The 24,877-nt window shown below is 37.3% G+C and overlaps 1 protein-coding gene across 3 annotated transcripts in view; it reads right to left on the minus strand.

Annotated features, from left to right (window-relative positions):
• Nucleotides 1-24,877, minus strand: part of ZNF608 (zinc finger protein 608) — a 744,094-nt gene that overhangs the window by 653,465 nt on the left and 65,752 nt on the right. Inside the window, exon 1 of one of the 3 annotated variants that reach the window (XM_029216085.1) lies at nucleotides 18,146-18,184. The exons of the other annotated variants lie outside the window; for them this stretch is intronic. The gene's annotated coding sequence lies outside the window, so the exon portion shown is untranslated. Of the gene's footprint in view, nucleotides 1-18,145; nucleotides 18,185-24,877 lie in introns of those variants that run through there. 3 annotated transcript variants of the gene reach the window in all.

Genomic DNA, 24,877 nt, shown 5'->3' on the forward strand with positions numbered 1-24,877 from the left:
TCTACCAGCTAGACCGATTACAGACTCACTTATACACACGTATGAGGCAGGTATTTTTTTAATTAATTAATTAAATACAGCAGGTTCTTATTAGTTATCTATTTTATACATATTAGTATATATATGTCAGTCCCAATCTCCTAATTCATCTGCCCTCCCCCTGCTTTCCCCCCTTCATGTCCATACGTTTGTTCTCTACATCTATGTCTCTATTTCTGCCTTGCAAACCGGTTCATCTGTACCATTTTTGTAGATTCCACATATATGTGCTAATATACGATATTTGTTTTTCTTACTTACTTCACTCTGTATGACAGCCTCTAAGTCCATCCACATCTCTACAAATGACCCAATTTCATTCCTTTCTATGGCTGAGTAATATTCCATTGTATATATGTACCACATCTTCTTTATCCATTTGTCTCTCGATGGGCATCTAGGTTGCTTCCGTGACCTGGCTATTGTAAATAGTGCTGCAATGAACACTGGGGTGCATGTCTCTTTTTGAATTATGGTTTTCCCTGGGTATATGCTCAGTAGTGGGATTGCTGGGTCGTATGGTAGTTCTATTTTTAGTTTTTTAAGGAACCTCCATACTGTTCTCCATAGTGGCTGTATGAATTTACATTCCCACCAACAGTGCAAGAGGGTCCCCTTTTCTCCACACCCTCTCCAGCATTTGTTGTTTGTAGATTTTCTGATGATGCCATTTCTAACCGGTGTGAGGTGATACCTCATTGTAGTTTTGATTTGCATTTCTCTAATAATTAGTGATGTTGAACAGCTTTTCATGTGCCTCTTGGCCATCTGTATGTCTTCTCTGGAGAAATGTCTATTTAGGTCTTCTGAGGCAGGTATTTTAAAAGTAAGAAAACAAGATATCTATATGACTTAATGTGGTCTAAGTACCATTAAGAAAAATTGCTCTAAGTTTAAATGAGAACAGATGGAAGATTCACATGACATTTTTGAACATAATTGTAGCACAAAGCAGAAACAGAGAAATAGAAAACAGACCAAAAATTGGGCCAAAATGTTTTTGAAAAACCATGCTTACTTCACAAATTCCAGTAGTTCTACAGGTAAATAAATAAAGGATACATAGTACCATATAATCTATGTATTCCCGCTGTATCCTAACACACACACACACATATATGAAATAATGGGCTCAACAGATGTATTAGCAGGTTTTGATGACTTGTGCAAAACATTAAGAAGTAATTAGGAAGGCATCCAAAGCTAGTCAGCAAATTAATAGGTCCAGAAAGTTCATATTGGATTTCCTTATATTTGCTGGTTACTCTCATTTTCTCGAAATGGGTCAGCTCTTTTAACAGTTACAAATTAGCTTAATGTGTAAAATAATCATACAGTGTCATGAATCCACGCAAAAAAGCACCTGCCTCACTTTTTTACTTCTCCTTTTTAGACTGCTCTGAGTATAATCATTCTATGCCATTTAGTACTTTTCATAAATTGATGTTCATAGATAGGTGATTAACCGCAGCTTTAACTGATTGTTTTATTTGAGCCCCCAAAAGTCCAAAATGTTGCATTAATCACCAAATCTTTTTTCTGACACTGAATGTAATAAAAGCTTGTGACTTAAATCAAGTGAGTTGACATTATTTTCTATTTTAAATGAAAAAATTTTCTCTAGGAAAAGGTAGCTAATAATAGAACAACAGTAGATTCTTCATTACACGTAATTTGTACTTGCTCACAGTACAAAACATGACCTCAAATGATTTATGATATTATCATGAAATAGAAGGAACAAGATATGGGAGACTTTTTCGACATCATCAGTATTTCAAAACCCCCGAGAGGGAAACGGAGTAAATCACAGCTACTGTTGTAGCCCTAAACTCAGGATAACATTTTAAAATGATCTGACATTCAGTTCTTTGAATTCCTGATTAAAATCTGAACAAGGTGAAGTTTCAAAACATGTGAAATAGATGTTGTCAAAAATTCCCATGCAAATCTCTGCATTTGGTGGGAATGTTAAAGTCAGAATTGTTTATCAATATTAAAGTGATCTAGAACTTTCATACTAGTCGGCATATTCTTTTTTGTAAAAAAAGATTTAATTTTATTTATTTTTGGCTGTATTGGGTCTTCGTTGCTGCGCGCAGGCTTTCTCTAGTTGTGGCGAGTGGGGGCTACTCTTCATTGTGGTGTGCGGGCTTCTCACTGCAGTGGCTTCTCTTGTTGCGGAGCACGGGCTCTACGTGTGCGGACTTCAGTAGTTGTGGCTCGTGGGCTCTAGAGCGCAGGCTCAGTAATTGTGGAGCATGGCCTTAGTGGCTCCCCAGCATGTGGGATCTTCCAGGACCAGGGATCGAAACCGTCTTCCCTGCACTGGCAGCATATTCTTACCCACTGAGCCACCTGGGAAGTCCCAGTTGGCATATTCTTATAATCAAATTCAGGTAGTTCATTAGACTAATTAGTTATAATTCAGTAATTATACACATTTTTTAAAGTTTCTTGTATTGTTGTACTTCACAACTGTTTACTAACTGTAGAGAAGAGTCAGAATTTGAGAAAACCCATGGTGTCTACCAATTGTTTACAATACTGAGGAGTGAACACATGTTGCAGTAAGATGTGGTGATTACCTGGCTAATTGTATCAGTGTAGTCTGCAGACAGTAATTTAGAAGAGGAAAAAACCTTTAGGATTTAATATATTGAGTTTCTCTCTCTATTGATCAAATTAATTGGATGATTTCCAAACCTCCACTTTACTGAGTATTTTATTGACATAAGCTTTGACCGAGAAGCATAATGTTTTCAAAATCTCTTTTTTTATAGACAGAAAATCAATCTGGTTTTTTAATAAATATAATTGTGCAAAATAGTTGGCTGAGCAGTTAAAGAATATCTGCTGTCATTATTTAGTGGATGTGGGGCAGGAAAGTGGTGTTGAACACGGAGGAGAAAAGAAGAAACAAATTTTCAACACTGGTGGTACTATAAGGAAATGGTATTAAAGTGAAAGAACCTATATAATAATTTTGAGTTTATGCAGGAGTGTTATAAAAACAAAATAGACTCTGGACATTTCTTATTTTTTTTAATACAATTCAATAGCAGATAAGACAAAACATGAATTTTACACTCTTAATTAAAAGAAATATTTTCTTCAAAGGGCAATGAATAAATTCTCATTTAAAGAGTGTTTCGAGTTGATGCTAAACTTCTTAAAGATGGCGTAAGTTAGTCATTAACACCCAGACTTCCTTGTTGAAATCTCAGCTTTACCTCTTACTAGTCATTTAGCCTTTTGTGCCTCAGTTTCCTCTTTTGTGAAATTAGGGAAATAATACTTCTCTATAACTTTCTGTAATGATTTAATAAAACACACAGAGAAGGAAATTACTACATAGAAATAAACATTTAAAGAAGTAAATGCTTAATAAATTTTAGTGATTATTTGTTTTCATTTTGAAATAATATATATTCCTTCCTAATAAAACAATTTCCTATAAAATAATTTTAAAGTGAAAATGTCCATTTGATGGTTTTGATCATTATAGTGTTCATTTCATTGATTAGAAGACTATAATAAGGGCTACCCCAATTAATGGTTTGATTGCATGGGAGAAAAATATGCATAAACATCTGTACATACAGGCAGAAGAGTAAATGCAAAAGAAAAATTTTAAACCACTTAAACACAGCCCTTGAAATTACGCTGCATACAGATGACAACGATTAAGTATGAACCTCACCAAAGGTCTAACTTTAATTCAAATCATTAAAGGCTGTCTAAAAAGAGTTAATGAATTTTCCAATTACTTCTACTTTTTCATCAGATGTGATTCCACTATATTCAACTGCAATAAAAAAGCTTTAAAAGTAATATTTTAAGCAAAGTCTGGAAATACTTGCTTCTGAGTATAATCTGAGCATTCCTAAAATCCACAATTTAAACATTCATATAAATGTGAACATTTATTTGAAAGCTTGGTTGGTTAAGAGTAATAACAGTAGAACTAAGCTTATGCTTTAAAATTGCATGTTTCCTCAAAAAAACTAAGCATATGTGTTGTAATGATATTTGTTCTTGACACTGATAGTTCATATCATGTAATTCTTTTACAATGATGATGTGCAGAAATAATATACAGTTTGCTACCTAGTAATTTATTTTGCATAATTAAGTTATCATGACTTTATTCTTTCAACAGAGGAATGAAAGCATATCTACACTCTATAACAGATGACCAAACTGTATCAAATTGTGTCTCCAAATAGGGACAGAAGCATTGGTATATGTACATTTTTATTAGAGGAGAAGTGAATACAAAATACAATCTCTTGAGTTCAATTATAAAACCCATATGCTTGAGTGAATGCATGGTAAAAAATATGCAACTTCATTACACGTTAGAGGCACTACAAATTTCAGCTTTGGTTCAAAAAACACTCACATTGCTAATTTGTAGACTGCTAAAAAGCTAATATCATTGCTATGTGGAGTAATGGGCAAGTGAAAACATCTGCGTTTTCCCTGCCTTTAGAACATGGCCTTTTAATCGGGCATATCTGTGTGGAGGATAAAGACTGTAATAACAAGGAATGCTTCTATATATGGTACGCAGTGAGGAATGAGAGCAAAGAAAAAAACACACAGGGCTACTGAAATTAAACAAGCTATACCTTGGGCTTCCCTGGTGGCGCAGTGGTTGAGAATCTGCCTGCTAATGCAGGGGACACGAGTTCGAGCCCTGGTTTGGGAAGATCCCACATGTCGCGGAGCGGCTGGGCCCATGAGCCACAACTACTGAGCCTGCGTGTCTGGAGCCTGTGCTCCACAACAAGAGAGGCCGCGATGGTGAGAGGCCCGCGCACCGCTATGAAGAGTGGCCCCCCGCTTGCCACAACTAGAGAAAGCCCTTGCACAGAAATGAAGACCCAACACAGCCAAAAATAAATAAATAAAAATAAACAAAAACAAAAAAAGCCAAGCATTAAAAAAACAAAACAAAACAAGCTATACCTTAACCACTAGTGTCAATGTAAACTTTTAAGATCATTGAGAAGTATTCTTGCTCTCGTTTTTAGGATAAATTAAGGATAGAGATGAACATCTCCAGGTGAGTCTTTAGAAAATGAAAATGAGTACTAGATGATGAGAATAGTCTCAAATATCTGCAAAAGAAAACTGAAGCAAAGTCCACAAAATCTTTAAGTTTATAAATCTGAAAACTGGGTGTTACATCAAGATATGTTCAAATGAAAATGTATTTTAATTGTATGCAAATAGTAACTAAGGGCTTAATTAATTCTCAGTAATTAGTTTATGCTTAAAAAATGTGTATTGAGTGGTTCTGGTACTTAAAAGCTATTTTAAAGAATAAAAGTTTCAACTTTATAGTGTTTCTAGAGGAAGCTACTGTCACTGAGGGATCAACTGTATGTTGAAATGTGAGAAGTCCAAGTTCTAGCTCAAGTACCCGGCTTTGGAAGCTAAAAAAGGTAAAAATTTTATTTGCTCATGTAGAAAGCAGACACATATTACCTCACAGAGCCACTGAGACCGTGCTGTATGTAAATTATTTTGAGCTCATTAAAATAAGTTTATCTATATGGCAAGTATCATTTTGTAATTTTTCTGTATTCTTTTTTAAAAATAAATTTATTTATTTATATGTATTTTTCTTTTTCTTTTTTTTTTTTTTTGGCTGTGTTGGGTCTCTGTTGCTGTGCTCTGCCTTTCTCTAGTTGGCGCGAGCAGGGGCTACTCTTCGTTGCGGAGTGCAGGCTTCTCATTGCCGTGGCTTCTCTTGCTGCAGAGCATGGGCTCTAGGCGTGCGGGCTTCAGTAGTTGTGGCTCGCGGGCTCTAGAGCACAGGCTCAGTAGTTGTGGCGCACGGACTTAGTTGCTCCGTGGCATGTGGGATCTTCCCAGACCAGGGCTTGAACTCGTATCCCTTGCACTGGCAGACGGATTCTTAACCACTGCGCCACCAGGGAAGTCCTGTATCTGTTCTTTAAGACAGGCTGTGGTGGACAGATTTTAAGATGACCCTCTCATCCCCACCTCCTGGTGTTCATGCCTTTGTGTAATCCCCTCCCCTTTACTAAGGGCAGGACATGTGACTTGCATCTAACCAGTGGAATACAACAAAGGTGATGGAATGAGTGATTACATGTACACGATTACATTAGACTGTAGTATATATCTTGCTAGACTCTTTTTCTGTTGCCTGTTTGAAGAAGCTGGCTGCCATGAATCCTACAGCTGCAAGGGAACTGTAGGTGCTTAGAAGTAGATTTTTCCCCAGCTGAGCCTCTGATGAGAACCCAGTCCTGGCTGACACTGAGCACAGCCTTTTGAGACCCTGAGCAGAGAACCCAGCTAGACTGTGTCCAGACTTCTGACCTATAGAAACTGTGAGATAACAAGTATGTATTGTTTTAAGCAGCTACGGTTGTACTCATTTGTTAAGTAGCAATAGAAAAGTAATCTACAGACATTATATACATCTGTATACTGGAATATAACACATTTATGTATTCATTTATTTTAGATTTTGTAAACATAATGTAGTTCACAACCTACTGCTGCGTATTGTTAAATTTTGCTAGCCATTCCAGTGTAGGAATGGCCTCCATGAATGTCCTGGATGCCCACTATGCTAACTCACTTGGCAGTGTGACTATAAATGAAAGGATTAGAAGGCTTATCATAATGTCTGGCACCAGGAATGGAGGAGAAATAAGGTTTGAATGTATGGAGTTCCATGTGAACTGTGGAAAGTTCATCAAAGTCTTGTAGCTTGTATTTGCAAGAAAAATACAAGCTGAGAGAAAAATTCTCGAATTTGACAACAATGCTAACAATCATTGATGAGTCATTAAGCTGAAAGTAAATTATCTAAACTAAAAATAATTTTAAAAGATTTTTGATCAACCATTCTAGAGAAAAGCTAAATTACCTTTCTAGTCTCATAATAGAAAATAATATATCAAGATCATTATTATACGAATAGGTAATAAAACAGTATGCAGCCAAATTTGTAAGAAAAAAAAGAGTTGTGTTTTTTACATTGGTGGCATTTTTTAGTTTTTAATATTTGCATTTTTTGTGATTTACTTTTAATTCTAAATAAATATGTACTTTCATATCTAATATTAGAACTCTGAATTTTTATTTTTAAATAGAGTGTCCAAAACTGCATAAGCTTCAAGTCTCACAAAACCTAAATTCACCTCTGCAGGCAAAACAAGAGAGAAACAATATTTTAAAATGCTGCTAGAAGCTATGGCATGATGAAGGTAGGTCAGGGTCCATTAGAATTGGCAACATAAAATCATTGCTGATTTTGACAAGAATTATTTCAGATAAGTGGCATGGCCAGAAAATAGAGGAGGGGATTAGAGAATGAATGAAAAGTGCTGTAGCATGGTGACAGCGGTTACCGACAAGTCCTATGAAATTTGGCAGTGAGGTTTGGCAATAGATTAGGTGGCAGATGGATGGAAATGTGAGGCCATGGGAGTTTTCTTTTTTGATAGAAGCAACTTTGTATGCTGGTGGGAATGCTCCAATAGGAAGAGAGATACTTACAATCTAAGCTGTATAGGAGTAACTGCACATGACAGCCATCCTCCAAGATGGCTCCCAGTGAGCCCACCTCTCGTTATTCACACACTTGGGTAGACCCGTTCCAATAGTATCAGGGTTGGGATATGTGACGGAGAAGGAAAAACCTCAGTACTCCTCCTTGTGTTTCTTCTTTACTCTCACACTACTACCATACTCATAACACTTCTGACACCAAATATGTGGGGTTTTTTTCCCATACCAAGCAATTATCTGAGATACTAGATGGGTGTCCTACAACTTAAATTCTGACACTATCTACCTGGAGGTTAAGGGCTTAGTCCCACAAGACTGTCCACCCCCTCCTCCCACTTCAGATGCCAATTACAAGTCCAGGTTGTCACCCGCGTTTCTGACTGACAGGCTATATAAATTGGAGGTTCCCATGATTCTCTCCTTGGGTTCAACTAATTTGCTAGAGTGGCTCAAAAAACTCAGCAAATAGTTTATGTATTGTTTACCAGTTTATTATAAAATGATACGATAAAAGATACAGACGAACATCCAAATGGAAGAGATGTGTAAGGTAAAATGTGGAAAGAAGCTCAGAGCTTCCATGCTCATTCCAGGAGTGACACTCTCTCAGCACCTCCATGTGATCACCAACCTGGAAGCTCTCCAAACCCCATACTTTGGGGATTTTTACAAAGGCTCATCACATAGGTATGATCAATCATTATCTTCATTTCTAATTCCACTCCCCTCTCTAGAGAATGGGAGGTTGGGTTAAATTCCAGACTTCTAATCATGGCCTGGTCTTTCTGGTGACCAGCTGCCATGTAGGAGACCACCAAGAGTCACCTCATTTAGAACAAAAGACACTGGTATCACCCAAGAAATTGTAAGGGATTTAGGAACTTTGTGTCAGAAGCCAGGGTCAAAGACCAAACATTAGAACAAAAGATGCTCCTAGTGCTCTTATTACTTAGGAAATTACAAGGATTTTAAGATCTCTGTGCCAAGAACCAGGCAGAGATGAAAATATATATTTTCTATTATGCCACAGTGACCAAGAGCATCCAACAAAATGCTATATGTGGTAGTCTCTTCCAAAATTATTTTATAATAGGCTATTTCATAATAGGCTATATTAGTCTTTCTGTCTCTCACCGCCTCTGTCTCTTATCATTTGCTCTGGGGGAACAGGCTGCCAAATTTTGAGCAACCCCATGGAGAGGCCCAAGTGGTGGGGAACTGAAGCCTCCAGCTAATAGTCAGTGAGAAACTGACCAATGGCCATGAAAATGAGCTTCAAGGTAGATCCTCCAGCCCTAATGAAATAGTGTGATGACTCTGGTCCCAGACAGCTTGACTGAAAACTTGTGAGAGACGTTGGCCCAGATTCAACCAGTTAAGCCACTCTTGGATTCTTGATCCTCAGAAACTGTGAGATAATACATGTTCATTGGTTTTAGCTGCTGTGTTTCAGAGCAGTTTGTTGTGCAACAATGGATACTAATATACCCCAGGAGCAAAGTCCTTGAGAAGACAAGATATGAAATGATACATAGCACAAGTGGATACATTGGCTATTAATAGAGCCTGGAATGGTCTATCCTTTTTTTCAGGAGATAAAATAGAGCATATACACAAGACTTTGTAGATACGTTTGCTGGATCATTAGGAAATTTAAATTTTACTGTTTTTTTCTTTCAATTAAGTATGAGATAAGATTTTAAGTTATGAGTAATACTTAATGGATGTGAAAGGGGTGAAAATTCTAAAACGGCAGGGAAAAATTATGAAATAGTCACCTTGGAAAGTGAAAAAGAAAAGTTAGCAGGAAAATACAATAGAACCGGGGTTACTGTTGAATTTTGTTTGAGAGTTCCGCATTGTATTTAAAGTGACATCAATCAACAAACTGTGATTTTTCTCCAGCAGTATTTAGTTGCTTGGGTTCAGCCATAGAGAAATAGATATGTGGGTTTAACCAGAGCCAGTATTTGCTAAGTGAGTGCAATGGAGGGAGAGAGGCCAGGGATTTGAGGGCATTTGCAAAGGAAGGGTTTCAGTCCTTGCCCCTGAAATCCCATCCAGGGAAGAGAAAGGACAAGAGGGTTATCAGCAGTGAACAAGCAGTGGTGTTAAAGTTAATGAATTGGAGCTCTTGCCCAAGAACGGTTGCACAAGATAGTACCTGGGTAAAAGAGGAAAAACGGGTTAAGCTAATAAAGAGATGGTTCATCTGAAGACGGAGCTCTAGGATGTGGTAATGAAATGTGTAACTGGGGTGAGCTGGGGTGGGAAACTATTGAGGTAAGGAGAGGTTGATTAGTGGAGTTAAGTAAATAAATTCAAGAAGAAAAAAAACTATGAGTTCCTGAGCTGCAAATACTTGCCAAAACATGTAGAATGATGGACATTATTCAACTAGAAGAGTGAGGGAGCCAAGGATATTGCAGTTCTTTGAGGAAATGGAGTTCAAGATCTCAGTGGAGGCCAAACTGTGTAGAAAGTGATTCTTGTTATCTCGGTAGTGGAAACCAAACCTTATTTTAGTGACCTTATCCGAAGGAAACTCACAAGCAAATGAGTAAAGAGTCACTGGAGGCCAAACCACATATTGCCTCCCAAGATTTGCTTTGGGTGGTGGCTTACAAAGCAGTTTGATGCAAAGAACGATGTCAGGAAGGGAAATGATAAAAGAAATTTTCACATATTGAGGTATAGGGAAGTTATTCTGGCTTCTATATGAGTTAACTTGAATTCTATGCTAACTAAAACAGCCTGTTTGTGGCTTATCAAACTTACATTGTACAACTGCTTTAAGTATTAAAGAAAAGGTCACACAGACCAGAAGAATGTCCATGTTAAAAATAAAGATTAAATGCCTCTCATCCTGGGATGCCAATGCCGGTACTACTTTGATGATGAGATTCCCTTCCCAGGAGCCAAGGCCAAACTGTACATGCTATATGTGTACGTGCTAGTCTAGTTTTTTTGAAACCTTGAAGAAATGTATCCCAAACTTGTTTAATGTTCTTTGTTCTGACAAGATATTAAACTGTGCTAAAACCATGCTTCTCCACAGCAGTTTCTCAGAGTAATCTGGGAAGCTGGCTTCTGGGCTATAGTCCTCAGTTTGGTCCCAATAAAACTCTTTTCTATTCTTACAATTGATTATTTATTGATTATTTTCATTGACAGAAAGAATCTGAATGATATAGTCAAGGTTTATCTCAAGCCTGTGTACTTGAGAAGTTTGGGGGCTGCTGACCAAGCTTTTCCATTGATTTTGACTAAGTCACTGTGGTTCCCCTCAGCAGTGGCTCTGAGCCAGGGTAAGTTTGTTGGGCTTGGACTAATCTAGCAACAAGCTAATGAGATTGCTCTCCTGGCCTCTGGCTTCTACCATTTCCCAGAAAGTTTGGGCTCCCATAGAGGGGGTGAGTGGAAATGGTGATCAGCAACATGATGTAGTGCTTGGTTAAACTCATGGTTGGAACTTTGTCACATGATTAAATTAATGTAATTAATGTAAGTGTGGATTGGTTAGAGCAATGATTCTCATTCTCATGGGGGACATATTGGTGTCTACGGAGAAAAGTGTGTAATGTTTGAAAAAACATTGAATCTCATAACAGTCAGCCCTCCGTATCTGAGGATCCATTTCATATAAGGGACTTGAGCATTTGTGGGTGTGCATGGCGGGTCCTCTAAAATTTCACATTTAGAAAATAAAAAATATATTTACTTTTACTATTGTACAATCTTTAAGTCATGCAAAAAAGTATAAAAATAATAAAACAAATAGCCATGTATACATTACCCATTTAAGAATTAGGGACAACAAATATAATTGAAACTCTCTGCCCCATGAACCCAGTCACTTTTTTCCCAGAATTAGCAGTTGTCCTCATCTTATCTGTCACCCGCAAGGCCTTTTAAATTTTGAACTATATAGTCATAAACAAAATATTCTATTGTTTCACATGTTTTAAAACTATTTAATTGGTTTCATATAGTATGTAGTATTCTGCAACTTTTTATTGCCCTCATTATTAGGCTTTTAGATTTTTTCATATTGTTACTCATAGCTTTGATTCATTCATTTTGATTGATGAATAGTATTCCCATTATTTGCAAAAATCACAGTTCACGTATCTGTTCTTCTGCTGATGAACATGTAAGTTATTTAGTTTTTCCATATCATTAGCTATGCAACAGTGAACACTTTTAGAATTTATCTGGGTGCACATGTATGATGGTGAAATTTTCAAGTCCTCGGGCATGCATATTTTTAAATTTCTGATATTTTGATAAACTGCTCTCTAAAATGGTTGTACAAGTTTCCCTCCCCTCCACAAAGCAATTTATGACAGTGTCTGTTGATTGACATCCTCTCCAGTACTTCCAAAATTTTAGTCTGATGCTTGTGAAATGAGGTCTCGTTCTTTTAATTTGAAGTTCCCTGACAACACATAATTTTAATAAAAACAAACTCCAGCGAGTAAAGCTCAACAACCATTTTTGAATAGCAGAGTAACTCAATAGGCTGTCTCTGAGATTCTCAAGTGATGGGTGAAGAAGGCATGGCCCCCTAGGGAAATGTGTGAAATTTTCTGAGGTGGGGCTCATGCGTCTTATTAATCTAAAGGTGGCTTGGTTTTCAATGGTGGGAAAAAGCTGGGTAGAGAGAGCAAGGCCAAGTGAATTGTATCGGTTCTATTAGTATAAGATGAAAGAAAAACAAAGTTGGTACATAAAAAAACTGAGTGATTCAGACTTAAAAGGAGAGAATAAGAATAAACAGAGCTGCAGGAAATTAAGGGGATTACCTCTGTTTCCTTAGAATTCACCTGTTTGAATCTTAGTTTCTTAGTTTACCAATTATGTCACCAGGGCCTCCAATTATGACCTACTTAGAGCAAATAGCTTGTTGATAATAATCACAGAATCATGGAGTTGGTAGGAATCTTAGGCATTGTTTTATTTTATACATAAGAAAACTGAAGTGTAAAGATAAGTTACACACTCACCATGAACAGGTTTTAATGAAACGACTGAAGAGAGAGACAACTGAGGTCCTCTACTAACTGGTCCAAGTTTACTGGGGTATTAACCTGATCACTAAGATAGAAGAAAGATTCCCCTTCTGTGCTAAAACTGTGATACAGTGTTTGAGAGCATAGGCTTGGGACCAGAGAGGCCTGGGAATGACCCCAAGCTCAGCAAATGTTAAATGTATGACCTTGGTCAAGTTACTTGACTTCTTCAGCCTCAGTTTCCTTATTTATAAGATAAGGGAGGTTTTAATTCCTACACACACATTTTTCTTGTGTTGTGAAGATGACCTGAGAAAGCATCTTAGTCTCTGACACACATTAAGCAATTGATAAATGGTAGATGCTATATTTTAAACACCTCAGTGTTTGAGACACAAATTAGTCATTTGGTGTTCTGACATGAACTGCCAGTGGAACAAAGGGGAAGGTTTTGCTAGACCAGCAATGGCTGGTCTAGGTCTCCATCACAACACAACACAGGATGCTTTTGACTGTTTTACCTGAATTTAAAGATTTCTTTTTTAATGCAATGATTTGAAATTTTCCTTATTTGCTCAGTTATGTGTCTCTATTCCAATGAATCTATCTTTATGATACTTTGGAGAATTCACAGAACATGGAACCTGAGTTGTCTGTCTCGCTACTTTTCTAGATTATTTCTTTATGGCTTGATTGAAAAGACTCAATTTATCTCTTTCCTTTCTACTCAAACCTTTTATTTCCAAATTCTAAAATATGCCCAAATCAAATTCATCCATTATTTTTGAAGGAGAAACGGTGGCCATTTAAAAAATAATTATGAGTCTTAAATTACGGCATCTCTTTTACCTATCTCTCCCTTGCCACAGGATTTTAACATTATTTTTCTCTTGCATTTATAACTGTTGCCAGCTTCTACTTCAAGATGGCTGAGTATATATACACACATAAGTTTACCTTTACTCTCTCCTAAAATTCTATTGGAAAGCAAAAACCCCCAAAATAAAAAATAAGAGTAAATCTGTAGCAGCGCAGGGAAAAAACATTCCATCAGTGGATAATAATATTGGGAAAGTTGTAAAAGCTCTAAAGCTGATAGATGAGAATTTTTTACTTAACCCAACAAAGCCAAAGAGCTGCTCACATAATACAAATGTAGCACAGAACCACTGAAATGGTGTGTTTTCCCAGAATGGCTCTGAGTCAGAATCTTGACTACGGTGAGGTAAATGAGACAAGTGAGGAACTTGTCTTGAATGCAAAATTTGACGGGGTGCCAAAAAACTCAGTAATTAAAAGAAATAATATTTTAAAAAATCAAAATTAATGCCCAAATTCCATTGTTAAAAAAATATCAGTGTGACTCTTTTTTCCTTTTGCCTCACGCTCCAATGTGGCTCAGCATCACACTATTAGTGATCCTGTCTTTATTTAAGTTTGATATTTTACCCATCTTAGATTTCTACATTATTTTGATTCTTTCAAAATAGTGCCTGAAATGTTATTTATCATTATTATTGAGTGTTTTAGCACCTACTTGAACTTTGTATCTACTGCAAATCCTCACTCACCCTGCATATCTCCCCTTAGTCTTGGGTGTACCCTGAGTAGCCTTCATATCAGAGGCAGCAGAAGGGGGCTCTAAGAAAATTTCTGAATATTATTTAAAGGACTGTGAATCACTGGGCTAGACCCAACACATAATACACAGACTCTGGTGTTTGTTCTCAGGATAAAGTTCTTTAAATTATATGGCAATTTTTCCATGGGGAACTTACAGAGTAGGCTTTGAGGTTACAACGTAAAAACAGAGCAGGTGTCTAAATAACTTTCACAATAAGAATTACCTGTATGCAAAACATAAGCTACCCATGTACCTTAAAATAAAACCAAATGAACAATATGTTCACTGGTCCCACATACCAGGCCCTTTCCTGGTTATTTGCTACTGATTACTTGCTATAGCTAAATGACCTGTGGACAGAATTCACATTCCTTGCCTGGGAAACCGTGATAGTCACTTGAACTGAGAAAGACATCTTTAATATAGATCAATCATAGAAAGAGGAGAAAAGCCAACACAGAATAAAGATATACCTGAACCATGTAAAAGGATAAATTCTCACATAAGAAAGTAAAGTTGACAACAGAAATAGAAGAAAACTTTAAAATAAGCGTTTCTATTCCCAGAGAGATTTGACAGGATACCAAATTCATAGAATAAGAACAGGCTACTTTGCAAAAAGGGTAGTCAGAGCTTGTGAAAATTTAGTGCAAATTACCTATAATTTCAATACAAAACCAGAAGAGTAGTGGGGTAGGAAAATCACAACCTGAACATAAGTTCCATTTATTCAAGGATAGCTCTGTTCCTTACAGAATCCCCAGCACCTGGTGGGTACAGTACATGTTGATCTTGTCTTATCAGAGCAAACAGACTAGAGTTACTGTAGTAAATTGTGCCATCATTTTCAATTATTTTCTACCCACTCTGTTGCCGTGTGACTTGAAGCACCATCTTCTGGGAGAAGCATACATCCCAACCCCCTTGACATCAGGGACATGGGACATGCCTTGGCCAATGGGAGGTGAGCAGACATGAAATATACTATATCCAATCTGAAGTTTTGAAAGTCTTGAGTGCCTCAGCTCTTTTTATGTATGTATGTATGTATGTATGTATGTATGTATGTATTTATTCCGTTCACCAAAAGAATGGCACGTCCTAAAAAGGGATTGCTCCTTCAGTCTAGATTCTGGAATTAACAAGATAAATGCAGTAAAGCACAGTCAGCCTGCAACCTTAACAGATTACATGAAAGATAAGAGACAAATGAGTTTTTGTGGTAAACCACTGAGGTTTGGAGGTTCTTTGTCATCAAAGCAAGGCTGACTATTACAGTTAACTGATTCATTTTGATGTTTTCAGGCAAATTTATCTCAAAATCCTTTTTTTACTAATATATGGCACTTATTAGTGAAATAGTAATAGAGTTAGAATTACCTATTTGAAAAAAATAAGAACCCAAAAAACTGTGACCAACCAAAAAATAATCAAGAAAGGAAAAAGTTAACCTATAAAATAATAAGAAACAGAAAATAGAACAGGAGAAAAATATAACAAAAGATAGTAGAATTAAATACAAATATTTTAGTGAGAATAATTTTAATATAATACATTAAAATCCATTATTAAAAGATAACTAATTTCAGAATGAGTAATTGCTATTGAGAAATAAAACTTAAAATGTAAGCACTGGATTATTTTGTCTGAGATTGTAACTCTTAGTAATCCAATATTAAATTTTAGTGAGCACTGCAAAGTATTTATGCAACATTTGTGTTTAAAAAAGTACTCAATATTAGTCATTTCTATTACTCCCATCTATCTTTTTAAGACAAGAAAAAATGTACGTTCAAATACACACACACACACATATATATATATATATATATACACACAAGCATACATACATATCCTAGAAAACCTCTGAAGATAAAACCTTCCCCCTATAATTGTTATTTTGTAACATTTACCTAAATATGGCTGACTACCCTGCATAATACTCTCAGAGATATTAAGAAATGAAAAGGGAACAAATATCCCATCCTGGTTAAGAGCAAAACTATCCTCCTTAATCATCACTTATCCTGGCAGAATACAAACAAACATCCTCACACATATAAGAAAGATTCTCACTCTTGTGGCAAAACAAAACAAACAAAACTGAAAAAAATATATACACAAAGTTTTTTGTGTTCAGCTGTTTTCTAATCTCTACTTATCCTTAGAGTGAACACATAAGGTCCCAGCATAGTTATTAGTAGCATCGCCTTTCACCCTCAGAATTGCCCTGGTTTGGTTGACAAATTCATACTATTCATGTATTAACCTTACTATGATTTATTACTGTATGTATAATAAATGGAAATATAACTACAGAGATTGCAGCCAGAGAGTTTTACGCTTCTTCATAATAGTGTGCTACAGAATCCTGGGGGATTCAGAGAGGAAAATGGTAGGTACACAAAATGAGTCATTAATTGCCCTGTAATCTAGGTCCATTATGGTCATTAAGTTTCTGTTTTAGTTCAGTCATCTGTAAGTTAGAGATAACACATAATTTTAGTAACTTCATAATGTTCCTCTAAGACTTGGATAATATGACATGGGACCATTTTGCATATTATAATGCTTTAAACATTCTAAATACATTCTTATGGATAATCTAAAGATTATTAGAGTATTTAGCATTGTCTTTTATTCTCTTTGACAACTGTGTGTGTAGATTCACCAAGGTCATAAAGTCTTGAAGCAATGACATAATATGCTCTTTGAGTATACATTATCTTTAAAACTAAGTTTTGAGCTTAGTTTATTTTAACAGTAGGAGAAATCATGTGGCATTATTTCATTCCTATGATTTTTTTAGATATCCTTCTTCAGGTACAGCCTAGAGAAAAGTTAAAAAGACCACTTTAGGGGGCTTCCCTGGTGGCGCAGTGGTTGGGAGTCTGCCTGCTGATGTGGGGGACGCGGGTTAGTGGCCCGGTCCGGGAGGATCCCACGTGCCGCGGGGCGGCTGGGCCCATGAGCCGTGGCCTCTGGGCCTGCGCGTCCGGAGTCTGTGCTCCGTGACTGGAGGGGCCGCAGCAGTGAGAGGCCCGCGTACCGAAAAAAAAAAAAAAAAGACCACTTTAGGGACTTCCTTGGTGGCGCAGTGGTTAAGAATCCACCTGCCAGTACAGGGGACACAGGCTCGATCCCTGGTCTGGGAAGATCCCACATGCCATGAAGCAACTAAGTCCGTGTGCCACAACTACTGAGCCCATGTGCCACAACTACAGAAGCCCACATGCCTAGAGCCCGTGCTCCACAACAAGAGAAGCCACCATAATGAGAAGCATGCACACAGCAAGGAAGAGTAGCCCCTGCTCACTGCAACTAGAGAAAGCCCACGTGCAACAACGAAGACCCAAAGCAGCCAAAAATAAATAAATTAATAAAAAAAAAAGAGGGCTGCCTTAAAAAAAAAAAAAAAAGACCACTTTACACTCTTGAAGTCCATTTCTCCTAACATGGAAATATGCCCCAAACTGCTCAAAGTTTAGCTGCAAACAAAAGACATCCACAGAAATTTCTCTAATTTTCCTGGAAATGAATGGTTTGTGTTACTCAATGTGTTCTTATTATGACGAAATATACCTTCTTCATTAATGACTTTTATATTAATGACCTTAAAGAAAAATGTAATAAAAGTAGCAATGAGAGTCAGATTTTAGTTTTCATCTCCCTACCATGACTAATTCCCAAAGCCTAAAATTAGTTGTCAAAATTCTTACAGCCTAGCTTTCCACCTACCAAAATCACATGACTCTCTACATGTAATGGACAGCTTGTTTAACAAGCTTTTTTTGCTGTACGCGGGCCTCTCACCGTTGTGGCCTCTCCCATTGCGGAGCACAGGCTCTGGACGTGCAGGCTCAGCGGCCATCAAGACTTTTTAATTACTTCTTAAACCCAGAACACTCACGTTTGAGGTGAGATTTGATTTCACATGGCTCTGTCTTTGGCAGGGCCATCTCTTTTCCTCTTGAAGAGTACAATTCCTCTAGCTTTGTCTTATCCTGAAAAATTCTAGGAGAAAAGTTCACAGGGAATAAATATGTAGAGATGAAGCATGTTTGCCTTGTTCTCGACCCTGCATAAATCACTGGTTTTAGTAGTTCAGAAACGTTATTTGTATTATATAAATAAAGATGTTACTTTTGCAACATGATTTTGAAGACTTTTATGTAACAGTGCACTTAAAAAAATGTAGCAATTGCTACCATTGTGTACAATGACTGGGTAAACTACTGGCATTGATAAGACTCTTCAGAAAGCCCAAATTAAACATCTTTATTGTTGAGGAACACAGAGAAAGAGAAAAATCTTTCCATGTGGCATCAGTGCAAAGGAGCACAGAGCCAGAGGGAAATATGGCTATCAAAAGACAGGCATTTTCACCATTTAGGAAGGTCAGAGAAAAGACAACAAACCAGTCAGCCACAACCAACAAGGCAATCTTTCAAAAGTAGTTAGTCCCCAAGAATAATGATACTGAGCAAACAGTCAAAAAATTTCAGATCCTTCCCTGGCAGCTCTCTGGCTGAGAATTAGATCTACCAACTCTCTCTGGTACACTTGAGAATTCCTTCAAAATATGGCAATCTCAACAGTGAAGGGTGTTATTACATCATTATTGCTGCAGTGCAATTAATGACAGGAAGGTAAATGTTCCTGAAAGAGGAAAGAGTTAATTCTGAGCCTCTCCTTACACCTAATTAACACCAGGAAGGCCTTAGGCAAGGGGGAAAATAGAACTCTTGGGATTAGGTAATCTCCTCTGACTCCAAGTAAACCCAAAGAATACCTGTCAACCAGACAGACTGCAGTAACAGGATTTACAATCTGATTTTTAAATCCTTCTGTGGGGAAATAGATGTGAAGGCAGAAAAGGAATTTGCTTCAGTTAAGCTTCAGATTTCCAGAGAGTCATTAAATTAAATTAACAATCTCTAAGAACTCTAACAAGTATTTGCTTTTGCATTGAGTAAAATCTCACTAATTTGGACTAAGGAAAAAGGCTATAAATTTTGAATTAAACAATATCTTTAAAGAAAGGATGAGGTCCTGAAACTAGGTAGACAGAATGTGGCCTCAGGGTATTTAAATAATAATGATATATAGTTAGAATATCAATTTATAGTTAATTTATTACTTGTTTATAAGGGCAAGAAATGACAGCTATCTACATGAAGGGTTGTCATGCAGTAAAGGAGGCCAACTTGTTTTACATTACTCCAGAAGGCAGAGTTAAAATTCATGGGTTGAAGTTTCAATGAGCTGATTTTGGCTTTCTACTGAATATGAATTTACTGTTTCCCATGAGGAAATGAGCCTCCTGTCATGTAAAGTAGTCCAGCTACCCATCGACCATCTGTAAGGGAGGTTGTGAAAAGAATTCTTGCATTTGGTAGATTCTGAGTTAGATCAGTGCTTTGAACTTTTTTTTGCAACAGAAATTCTGAAAAATTTAAATCTTACTCAGAATTTCGGTATATAACACAGATGAAAGAGCTGAAATGATTCCTGGATGAGTTAGAATTTTCAATACTTGGGAAGAATATACCATGGTTCATATAATTGTGCCAGCACTTTATAGGAGCCCTTATGCCTCACAAAGAACAGAGAGAAAGCTCATTCCAGATTATGGCTTTCTGATACAGAATAATTGTTTCAAAGTACTGGGGATGATTATTTAATTGAAAAGAAACAAACAGAAAGCCTAGTACTCCCTGAAAATTTATTCCTTAAACTTATCAGATTCTAAGTAAAAGAGCTGTTAACTTGAACTTAATTAGTGAACTAAATGAGAGTTTTTGAAATGATGACTATGTCACAAACTAGATTCAGAGATGTGGAGATTTTCTAAACAGAGGTTTAGTAATTGTGGTAGCCAGCCTCCAAGGTGGCCCCCAATGGTTTTTACCTCCTGCTATTCATGCCCTGGTGTGGTCCCTTCCCACAATGAATCAAGGCTTGTCAGTAGAATACTGCAGATGGGATCATGTGTGTTTTCTGAGGCCAGGTTATAAAAGGAATTATAGCTTCTAACCCAACCTGTTTGGATCATTTGCTCTGGTTTGGATCATTTGCTCTGGGGAAAACCAGTACTGTGTCATGAGGTCATTCAAGCAGCTCTGTGGAGAATCCCAGTGTCAGGAGCTGAGGCCTCCCACCAACAGCCATGTGTCTAAGAGAACTCGGAAGCAGATCTTATAGCCTTTAACTTTCAGAAGACTGCAGCTCAGCTGACATCTGACTAGAATCTGTGAGAAACCCTGAAACAGAACAGCCCAGCAAAGCTGCTCTAAAATTCCTGACACAAAGAAATTGTGAGATAATAAATGGTTATTGTTGTTTTAAGAGACAAAGTTTTGTGGTAATTTGTTATGTAAAAAAAAAAGTAATAATGGAGTATCCACTTCCTGGAGATTTTCATCTAGAGCCATTAATTTTTCATGATGATTGAGGAGATGGCTTCAAAGTTCTATAAGCACCATGAGAGCATGAGGCCACAGTTGTTTTTGTTTTACCCCTGTGCCCCCAGTAGCTATCATAGTTCTTAGAGGTCTCCATAGATTCAATAAAATTTTACTGAATAGACGAGCAAATAAACAAGATTCAATATATTGGGAAGTTAAAATTAATGTGGTCAAATCGAGCTATTTGATAACTGGTTTATTATTTGTTTTATTATAAATCTCAAATTTCCATTTAAAAAAGGTAAATACTGGGCTTCTCTGATGGCGCAGCAGTTGAGAGTCCGTCTGACGATGCAGGGGACATGGGTTCGTGCTCCGGTCCGGGAAGATCCCACATGCCACGGAGCGGCTGCGCCCGTGAGCCATGGCCGCTGAGCCTGCGCGTCCGGAGCCTGTGCTCCGCAACGGGAGAGGCCACAACAGTGAGAGGCCCGTGTAATGCAAAAAAAAAAGGTAAATACTTTTTTGAAAGGGAAGGTAGAGAATTTTTTTAAATTAAGTTTCTGTAAAATATAGATAACATTTGGACTGTAGTCAACAAAGGCATTTCTAATGTGGTATGATTTAAACTCAAAGCTATGGAACAACATATGTTCTTCCCTCTGCTCGAAATGAATCTTGCTTCCTTTCTCCAGGCTAAATTCCCTTATTCTTCAGGACTCAGCAGAGCTGTAGCGCTGATCTGCAGGGTAGCCTCTGCTGATTCCTTTTGTCTGGGCTTGATGTCATACTGCATTTGAAAAAAATGGCACATTCAGTTTCCTTTTTCAAAGGAGCTTTACTATTTTTACAAAAAAATGATACATGTATGTTTAAGAAGAGTGAAATAATATAGAATAATGGCTACTAAATTGTTCTCTTCCTGATGCTATTTAAATGAATGATCTTTAAATTATAAGTCCTCGCACAAGGTCTAAAAGCAGAAAGTGTAGCTAAAGACTCTTGTGCAAGTTTATGCAGAAAATCACATTCTAGATACGTAATAACAAAAAGACATTTTCAAGACTAGAACTCTCCTAAATGCAGAGATTAATTTCTTTCCTTGTGGTTTATAATCTTCCCTCCTCCCCCGTCATATTGGTTTAACTCAAATAGGTGTATTATCTTAATTGTATTCTCGAGAAGTCTTCATTTTTGCAATATGAATAACATTTTAGCTTCTGAAACTGTGTCTAGGCTCAAGTAAATTCACAAACAGGACATTCTGTGAGTAGAAACGAACATTTCCTACACATGTAACTTATTGTATATGTTGATGATTACTTGACTTGTATTTACCACCTTATAGGGAAGAATGAATGTTCAGGATGCCATAATTATTTAGGTCAATAAACATTTTCTGAATATGAACTAAATGTGAGACACTGTGCTATATCTTGGATTAGAAAGACAAGGAAGGTAAATCCCCTACCTTCAAAGTGATTAGAGGTTAAGTAATTGAAGAGGAATATATCAATCAAGGCTGTGTGACCTTTTTCTTAAACAATTTTTAAGTAGCTGGACATCCTCTGAGATCCAGGTCATGGCAAGGGGATTCTGTCTGCTCACAAATATGGTACAGAATAATATCCAACTAGATTATATTGGTTACTTGACAATAGCAGGGAAGTCTCAACTCCGGCATAGCTGACTATATATTAGAATATTTGAATTTTTTGAACTCATTCAGTATAATAATGGAAAAACTTACTTGAACTCTTTTGGGTATTTAGGTGACCACTACTGCAACAACCATGAACATTTATTTGATAGAAAAGAATTAGTCAGAACAAGGCTGTCTTTGTCTAAATAGCCAAGACCTCAATAGAAACACCTGTCCCTCCTCAATATGTTAAGATGGTCATGGTGAGCTGTTCTATAAACATTTCAACTCCAAGCTGACTTTATCAATACTGTACACATTTGGCCTGAAATAAGTGGTTCTCTCTTTTAAATGGGGTATTCCTAGACACCGGGTTATAGAGTGAAGAGTTGAAAAGTAAAATCATGACAGCCAGTTGTCTGCCTGGACAGGGTCAAAAGTAGGCAAAGAAAACAGCAAAGCACTGAGTAATGAAATATCTATTTTTCTAGGAAGCACTGAATAAAAGTCACGGCAGATGGGAAAGTTGATAAAAGGAGGCCTTGATACTACTTGAATTTGGTCTAACATGTAAATTTTAAAATGAACCAAGTATCAGGATTCAGGACTAGCTAAAAACTACACATTTAAAAAAATTATTCAAAGCATTTTTCTAACTAAAACATATGTCATTCAAATATAATTCCATTTCCTTTGTGGAAATGCACGTAGAACACATAGAGGGGGTAAGAGAAATGCTATGGGAGCATGTCTATTTCTTATTTAGAAAACTGTGTTTAGCACAGCAAAAGATTGGAATAAATCCTGTATTTGCCATTATAATAAAGCTGATAATAATGGTTCTTAAATGGGGTTTTTGTACTCAAGTCTTTTGGTTCCAGTTTTCCATGAGTAATAACTTGAATCAATATCTAAAGAGAACGTTTCGGATAGGGGAGCCTCCTATCTTTATTTTCACAGGTATATATTTCTGTGCACATTACTTACATTCTTTCACCTAAATTGAATTTAATATGTAAAACAGAATATCTGAATAAATAGCATGTCAGGAAGAAAAAGGTAGCTTGAATCCTGATCACGAAAGGAGAAATTTTATTAAAGAAATTAGAAATAATACAAGTACAAACTATTTTAGATCTAAAACGTATGACTCATGTGGTTTACTCACAGATAGTATAGGCATTAATGGCTTCAAAGAATGCATGCTACAGGAAGTGTACTTATTCTATGTTAACTCTACAGAATTTTCAGTAACAGGAAGCCACAGATTTCCTTTTTAATGTTCAATACGGAAATAGAGCCTCATACTTTCATCTAATAAATACCATATATTTTTACTATTGAGTCTCCCTCATATTTAATTATGGATGCTAAAAAGCAGTTCGAATTATGCACCCCAGACATCCTAGAATTTTAGTTTTGGAAGAACAATAATGCTCATGCTGCCGTACCCTGTCATGTCACAGATAAGGCTCACAGAGGTTAAAATGAGTGTCCAAAGTCACTGAGCTAGTTAGGGACAAATCCAGGGCTAGAACTGGGGCATTTTCCATTATCCTAGGCTTGATCTAAGGTCAGCACTATCTAAGGCAGTGCCAGTATAGTTTTGTAGTTCTATCAACACGTTAAGGAACCACTGTCTGAAACCATCCACCCTGGCCAGGCAGGATAATGACCACTTGCATGAGTTATCTCACAGCAGGTGGTCCCGATAAGGAACATGGAACATGGAACTAACAAGCTACTAGCAGCTGGAAGAATTCGGGAGGGGCCAAAAGGAGGGAGGAGACACCAGCCCATAATATGTCCTGCCAACCTCCCAGAAACCTTCCTGCTGGAATCCACCTTGGCTGAGAGATGCACACGCCACCAGGAAGGACCCTGAGTCAGACCAAATATGGGCACAAGCAAGATGACTGGCCAGATACAACCAAGAAACTAACCCCATTACCATAAAAGCTGAGACTGCGAGCCACATGGCAAAGCAGTTCTCCTGAGCTCCCTTACCCCACTGCTCTCCACCCAGGTGCCCCATTCCAATAAAGTCTTTTGCTTTGTCAGCACGTGTGTCTCCTCAGACAATTCATTTCCGAGTGTTAGGCAAGAGCCCACTCTCAGGCCCTGGAAGAAGTCCCCCCTTCCTGCAACAGATGGAGCTAGATAAAATTACACCAAGGAGACCATCTGAGGTCATTGTATGTTTGTCTCCAGAGCTTTGCAGATCAGCACATTACTGGAATGCCATTAAACTGCAAGGGGTGGGGTGAACTTTAAAAATGAATCATTGAATGTTTAGGAAAAAAAAAAAAAAGAAGACAAAGCTCTCTGAGTCAGCTGGAACTTTCATCAGTCCCTGGGCAGATGCTTCAAAGGCAAGTCATGTGCCCAATGAAAGCACCACATCATTTTCTCTCCAAATTATGCTTTCTTTGGAGGATATAGAATGCAAACTTGCCTAACCCAAACATGGAGCTGCTTGGCGATGCAGGCATTGAAAAGAGAGAGTTGGGAATTAGACACTGCACTAAGTAATCTAGCCCCCATAACTGGATGTACCATACTTCAAGCTATTTGTGTTGCTTGAGCAAGGCAT

The sequence above is a fragment of the Monodon monoceros genome, unplaced genomic scaffold, assembly GCF_005190385.1.
Source record: "Monodon monoceros isolate NGI ecotype Baffin Bay Population unplaced genomic scaffold, NGI_Narwhal_1 Super_Scaffold_12, whole genome shotgun sequence".
Lineage (NCBI taxonomy): Eukaryota > Metazoa > Chordata > Mammalia > Artiodactyla > Monodontidae > Monodon > Monodon monoceros.